The sequence below is a fragment of the Xenopus tropicalis genome, chromosome 8, assembly GCF_000004195.4.
Source record: "Xenopus tropicalis strain Nigerian chromosome 8, UCB_Xtro_10.0, whole genome shotgun sequence".
In the NCBI taxonomy this organism is placed as follows: Eukaryota; Metazoa; Chordata; class Amphibia; order Anura; family Pipidae; genus Xenopus; species Xenopus tropicalis.
Genome location: NC_030684.2, coordinates 75,468,634 through 75,476,061, shown reverse-complemented (window position 1 = coordinate 75,476,061; position 7,428 = coordinate 75,468,634).

Sequence of the window (7,428 nt, the reverse complement as noted above, 5' to 3'; positions counted from 1 at the left end):
AATTTAATCACTCTATGAGAACAGAAAGAGGCCTACTGAACAAACTCTTTATGTAGTAGAGTTGGTGGCTGAGGGAAGTGGCATAGGTAGCTGTGCAATAAGAGAAATTCAGATGACACAACTTTAAGGCTTCAGTTACAATTCCCAAACCAAAATATACCTAAATGCATCAATATTAGCCTCCAGTGGGTAGTATCTATAGTAGAACGTTTTTATATATTTGTTTTAATGCGTTGGATTACTGCAGAATACAGGGTTTGTCTCTACTCATTTTTCCAAAACCTTAAAGGTGCACCCTTCTGGAAGAAAATCCATGACAGCTGGGAATCTTAGGGATCACTTTGCATCATTGAGGGTAACCCCAAATATGTGAGAGGATAGGCAGATCACTGAGAAGCCAGGGAAGAGGAGATTGGACAGTTAGGGTAAATGTAGGGCTGCCATCTGGCTGGTAAAAATGATGCTTTATCCCAGTTAATAGGATAGATACATTTATTTGAAGGCTGGTATTTTTTTCCAGAAAATGTGGCAAGCCTATGTATATGAGGGAAACAAGTTTGCTTCCATTATAATAGGATGGCAGGGCCGGGTGGCTGATCTAGTTTACAAATTTGCCATTTTAAGTGAAGATGTTGAGAAATACTTAATTCCAAGTTGTAGCCATGAGATCCACCATTTGTACTCTCCAGTGATGACGTGGTGGTGACAAATCCACAATCACTTACTGACTGTAGCAGCATTATGCTATATTTATATAATGGAATTATATTCCACAGCACTTGCCAAAGATTCCATATCAATCCTTGCCACAATTTATTTGTCTAATAGAAACAACTGTATCCAAAAACACAACCTACCTGGAGATACTGTAGAGGACACCGGATTATAAAGGCTTAGGAAGGAAAACTTTAGAGCTCTGTGAACATCAAATTTAACCACATGAATCTTATGGGGTAGAACACATCTTAATTTGGGCTTTTTTCATCTCCACTATAAAATCTTAATCTGACCAAAGTAAAAAAAAATATAGCATCTAATTTAAACCAAAAGAAACACACACTGGTGAATATGTTCTGCTCCTGAGAAGACACTTGAAAAGACATATGATTGGTTGGTGGTGGTGAGGGGGAGACCTGCTGCTATGGGTTGATGTCTAATGTACCCCCAAAAAAAGAGACAGAGACCTGGTAGTCAAACAGAAGTATATCACAGTTCTATTAAACTATTAAAAATGTCACGAGGAAGCCCAATATCTATGTACATACAGTACTTTGTGCAGCTGCACATAATGATGTGTAGCCAGAATCTAAAGGGAGATCTTCTAATTTCACATTGTCGAGTTCAAGCAGATCATTCAAATGTTAACACCTCTAAAAGGCCTGCAGATACCTTCTTCACTATAAGCACACTGAACCAGCCTCTTGGGCATCTACCAGCACTCACACTATTGTTTGGATGTGGCATCAGCTAAGTGGGCAAGATTTGGTCTCAATGTTTTATCATATGTTGTATATTTCTTGGAGTTTGTTTTTTTTTTTATCCCACCCATCTTCACCAACTTGAAATACCCTGCTGAGTTCTGAAATGTAGAGGGCCAGGGAAAAGGAAAGATTTATTCCAAATTAACTGAATTTTCCCATGTATTTTCCTGTAAGTTAAAAATGTATTCAACTCTTGCTTGCAGCACCTACAGCAGTGGCCTATAAACTTAATTTTAATTAATTTAAATTGTTCACACTGTGGCTTTTTATTTGTAAAAACCATTTTTCTCTTACAGGTGTCTGTGGGACACCAGGACTTTGGGGTATAGCATCCACTAGCAGGACACTAGAGAAGAAGACTCCTCATCCCTGCTGCTGTACCCCTCATTACTTCAGCAACCCCCAGCACGTAATTACACACCTTAGGGACCATATATCATGACTATTTCCAACTGCTAACAAACTTCCAGAACAAACCCCTGCCAGGTTCACCTACCACTGGAAGCATAGGGCTGGCAGAGCATGGCGCACACACACACACACACACACACACACACACACACACACACACACTCTGCCTGCCCTATGCTGCCTGTGTGTGCTTTACACATACAGTCTGTCTGAGGTGTGAATAATGTGGGGGCTTACAGTCTGAGCCTGAGGTGGAAACAATAGAGGGACTAAAAAGGTGTGAACAATATTGGGGATTACATATGTACAAACAATATGGGGGTTTACAGCCTGAAATAGAGGTGTGAACAATGCAGGGGGACAGTTAATCTCAGTACTGATACCATTTAAGGCTTACACAAAGGTAAGCAGTCACAACAGGTGGGGGCCCAGGCTGCCAGTTGGACACCACTGACAAGACTGTTCCAATGATTTCTGTGGCCAGCACTACTGGTACCAGGGGTTGTCCAAGAGTTCTCTGCATAGGGGTAAACCAGTACAGAGAAACTGCTATGTGGGAACCTTAGTGCTGGGGCCATTAAGTCTCTTTTGAAACAGGCCACACATAAATTTGTCTCTGCCACCATCAGAGAAGAAGCTGTCTGGCACTAAGTTACAGCTTGCAGGTTGGTATGCTCCAACAGCTGCCTTGAGATGTTTGCCTTGAGATGTCCGTTACTTTGCCATAGCGGTCTCTTAACTTGGGCCTTTAAACTTTGGCCTCCATCTGCGCTGCCTGCCCAGCCTTGCTCTGGATCTCTCCGCCTTCTCAGCTTAGCACACTCCCCTTTTCCTTGCCACCGCTGTTTTGTGTTCCACTGTGGACCAAACTTGCGTCCAACATTGCATGGGAACTGAAGCAGATGTTTCACACCTACATTACTTTTGCAATGGATCTCTATCCTGAAATTCCGTTTGCCTTACAAACTAGAGCAAGGTACAGCTGAAGAAGGCTGACATTCAGCTCTCTATCCTGACCTTCAGATTGCACAACAATGACCAGGCACAGCTACCATGCTGCGAGAAAGGCTCTGAGACAAGGGACAAGCATACTTTTACTCATTACTCCTGCATTAAAGTTGCCTGTATACTGTATTGTACTTACTATTGATTAGTACACTGCTACAAGGGTTCTTATACTGATTTACTTGTATTGCTGATAACTTAGTTTAGCACACTCATGGCAGAAGGCAATCAGGGCCTACTTCTAGTCAGGACCCACCTAACTGGTCTATACAGCTTTCCAAGGGCCTGCCAAATTTAGAATCGTGACGAGATAAATGGGGGGAAAATAGATCCTCGTTCTAATCCTCACACAGGTCCCATTCCATCTTCCTCAAAGTACAATAGGACCAGCCTCCATCCCCTGGGATTATAAATCCTTCAGTGAAGGGGACATTTCTTGTGAGGAAATTGTGAAATTGAAGCATTGCTTAAACACTACTCCAAAATGGTTGGAATTATCAGTCAGGAGGAAAAAGTACACTCCTTCCTCAGCCAGTCATATAACTTCTCTCTAACTTCTCTCTTTTTTTCTGTTCCAAAAATTCCAAAACATCCTACAACAAGGATTACTCCACACAAAACTCCAGCTTCAAAAACAATTCTCAAAAGCATCCAAAGCTCTCATGCAGGGAAAGTGTTTCCAGTCCAAACAACTTCAGCATGACTATACCTAGACAACCGAACACTTTCCAGTGGGGGGAAGCCATCTTACTTTCAAAAGGCCTGGCTCCACCTAACCAAGGATCCCTGGGAACATGGGATACATAGTATCCAAAAGTCTATCGCCTGGAATTTCATTCTGACCCCCAACTCATTTCTTCTTAAAGTGATACTGACAGCCACTTAAATTTTTTTTTTACACCTGCTGTTGTGTGCTAATTTGTATCAGCTTTAAATTCCTTATAAACTAAATCTGCAAAGTTTTTTCACTTCATAATTATGGTAGCACGAATTACAGACCCACGGAGCAGCCATGTTTGTTCCCCTCTTCCAGGTTTTAATTGAAATGCCTCCCAAGTGAATAAATATGCCCAATCACAAACCTGCAGCGCCCCTTCTGCTTTCTGCCGGTGTGTGACAAGCTCGTTGTCTGAGTAATGTGTAGGCAGGCAGGCAGGCACGGGAAAGCTATTTAAATTCTTTGTGTGAAGAGCAGAGAGGGGGGGGCACAGCCCTTTGAAGTAGGCAAGCAGTGAAAAGATCAAGCCTGCCTGCTATCTAGTTCATAACACTATGCGATGCTAGGAGAGGGAGGGTTTTTATGTGTTCTTATTAAAAACTTCACAAGAAAGAATTAACATAACTCAGACTGACATGCCGGCCAATAATTACAACTTACAACCAAAATTCAACCCCCCAGTCCACTGGCCAAATGTCCCAATGAAGAACCTGAGAAATGGACAAAAGCAGTCTCAGTCCTAGGAAGAGTCTTTGCCTTTGCCGTGGATTTCCGGAAGAAGACGATAGAAAATCAATCAACTATTTACATCCATAGGAATTCATTGCTCCCAGTGGTCTGAAGGAGCAAAATCCAGAATAGTGAGTTTGGCAGGTCCAGAAAGCTCAAAGTCCCACGTGAGAACACAGTCAAATAACAATGTTAAAACTCCTAGAAAACCTGGGAGAAACATATTGTAACCTGAACTATGGCCAAATCATGATCCCAGTTGAGACCACAAATAACCAGTATGCCAGGCAGCAGCTAACAGGATAAGGGTGGCTTATATGTACTCTGGTATCATGACACTGGGACGCACAGCTTGGCCAACTCACTAACCATTGCCCTCACCATGTTATCTACAAAGATAAAAGTCAACAAATAGGTATTCAACCGCACAGCCCTTAGATCAGGCTTGATGCATCAATCCTCGCAAGGCACACCGCTAAGCCATTCAATACAATCCAAATATAGAGGAGAGCACCATAAAGCAGAATTCTGCTAAAATGCTATTTATTTCAGACCAAAAAACATAGGGACCAAGTAAGCCTTGACTATAGCAACCCTTTCCCTGCAGGTCAGTCGCTATTTGCATCAGCGCTGAACCTTTGCTTTTCCGCCATCTAATTTCTCCTCCCAATTTGATTTCCAGACACGTCCCTCCCAAACTTTATCCCCAGGGCCTTAATTTTAGTGGAGATCATCTGAAAACTCGCCACTTGGAAGGCAGGCTTGGAGTCCGACACCCAGAGTTCCTCTGACTTGTCAATGTTAACAGCCAATCCTGAAGCTTCGGAATAGGCGTCAAGAGCCTCCATCAGGATATCTACCTCTGACAAGTCAGATACCCAAACTGAGACATCATCAGCATAAGCCACCAAGCTGACCGGAGGAGACCGAGGGATGCAGACTCCAACCAGTCCACCACTGCGCAGTCGCCTCAGAAAAGGATCCAAGGTGAAAACATACAGAAGCTGACTGAGCGGGCAGCCCTGCCGCATCCCAGCTTCCACCGGGAACCTAGCACCCTGCCAACCATTGATCAAGGGGAAGCATTCTCCCTCCTGGTATAATGTTTTCAACCAACTGACAAATTGAACCGGGATGCCATACTTAGACAAAGTAGCCCACAGGTACCGGTGTTGCACCCGGTCAAAGGCTTTTGCTTGAGCCAAACCAAGAAGGTATTTTTCACAGTTTGTCACTTTTGCATATTCAGTTGTCTCCCTTATTGTGGCTGCTGTCTGAAGGACCCCTCTCCCCTTCACAGCACAATATTGATCTTCCGATAGCAAAAGATCAGAGGCAGCATACAACCTATTGAACAGCACCTTAGCCAGGATTTTACGGTCCGTGTTGAGTAAAGCTATGGGCCTACAATTAGTAATTTGCCTGCGGTCTTTGCCCTTAGACAATTGGAAGAGGGCAGATTCCCTCAGGGACCTTGGCAGCTGTCCTGTCTGCAGGCAGTGGGTAAACACTTTCTGAAGGATTGGTGACAGTTCCTTACTAAAAGCTTTATAAAATTCTGAGGTCAGCCCATCAGGACCAGGGGATTTTTTGAGAGGAAGCGAGGCTATAGCTTCCATAATCCCCCCCCTCATCTATCTTGTAAGTGTCGAGAAATCAGCGTTGGCTGTGGGGTATTCTGCTGATACCAGAAACCCATCAATAAGAGAAGAATCAATGGCTTTATCTTTAAACAGCTCCTTATAAAACTCAGCAACTACTGTCAAGATACCTGTTTTTGACTTTTGTAGTTGCCCTTTGGAGTCTAAGAAACCAGTTACCATTTTGGCATTCTCCTTCTCTCTACACTGCAAGTAAGGGTCGGGCGTCAGGAACTTGCCGTAGTCCCTCTCAAAGATGAGAGACTTATAGTGGGAGTACTGGAGTTCTCTGAGCCGTTCCTTAAGCTTCTGTATATCATGCTTGGACAACTTGTTGGAGATGGCATATTCCAGCTTGCTTCTGACTGCAAGATAGGCTCGATATTGCCTAGCAGACTTAGCAGATGCTGAAGACTTAAATGGTGTTTAAAAGTCTGTTTGGCTTGCTCCCACCATTTAGCATAGGAGTCGTAGAAACTAACTCTTTGCAACTGCAAATCTAATAATTCTTTGAAACCTTGTAAGGTGTGAGGGTCCATAAGAGCATTTGGCCCTAACCTCCATAAACCTTTACCCCTAGTGGGCAAGGAGGATACACCTAGAGTGACTGAAATGGCCAGATGGTCTGAGAACTCAACCACAACTTCTTTACACCCAGTGAAGGATGTAGTTGAAATAGCGAACACAAAATCTGATGAGCGAGTGCCACACGTGTAGGTATTTGCCGGGCGCCTACCGTTAGCAGCAAAAAGGTCAACCAGGCCTGCTTGGTGCACCATTGTTCTCAGGGACCTAGAAGTTTTCCGAGAGGGTATGAGACCATGATTGAAATCCCCCAATAGCAACAGAGTATATGGAACAAATAAGTACTGAGCTATTTCAGACCATAAATTTGTCCTCTCTGAGGGGATTTGAGGACCGTATGTATTGATGACTCTCATCCTGGTATTACCCAAGGTGAAGTCTAACAATAGACAACGACCCACTGAAATTTCAATTAGCCTGTGCACCATGGGTTGCTGAGGGCCTTTAAAGAGAATGCCAACAGCTGCAGGCTCCTCCCCTATAGACCAAAAGGAGGCTCCACACCGCCTGTCCCTTCTGGTTTTAGCAATCTGCAGCTTGTGGGTAAGACTTTTCTCTCTTGTAGACAGATTATTTCTGCATCTGATGCCTCCAGGAAGTCGTAAGCTAAAAACCTGGCTTTGTCAGATTTAATACTACAAGCATTTAATGATAGCACTCTGTAGTGTTCGCTGGCCATATTTATGTATTATATGTTAATGGTCACTCTATTTCCTGGTGCTCCTCTTCTTCCGTTTAACCCCGGAACAGTGTTACCCTGTACTTCTCTTACTGCACAGTCGTCTCTATTAGGACTGATGTTAGGGGCAACAAGAGACTGAACTGTAGGGGGTGACAGTTGAGGAGCAGCCTCCACAGG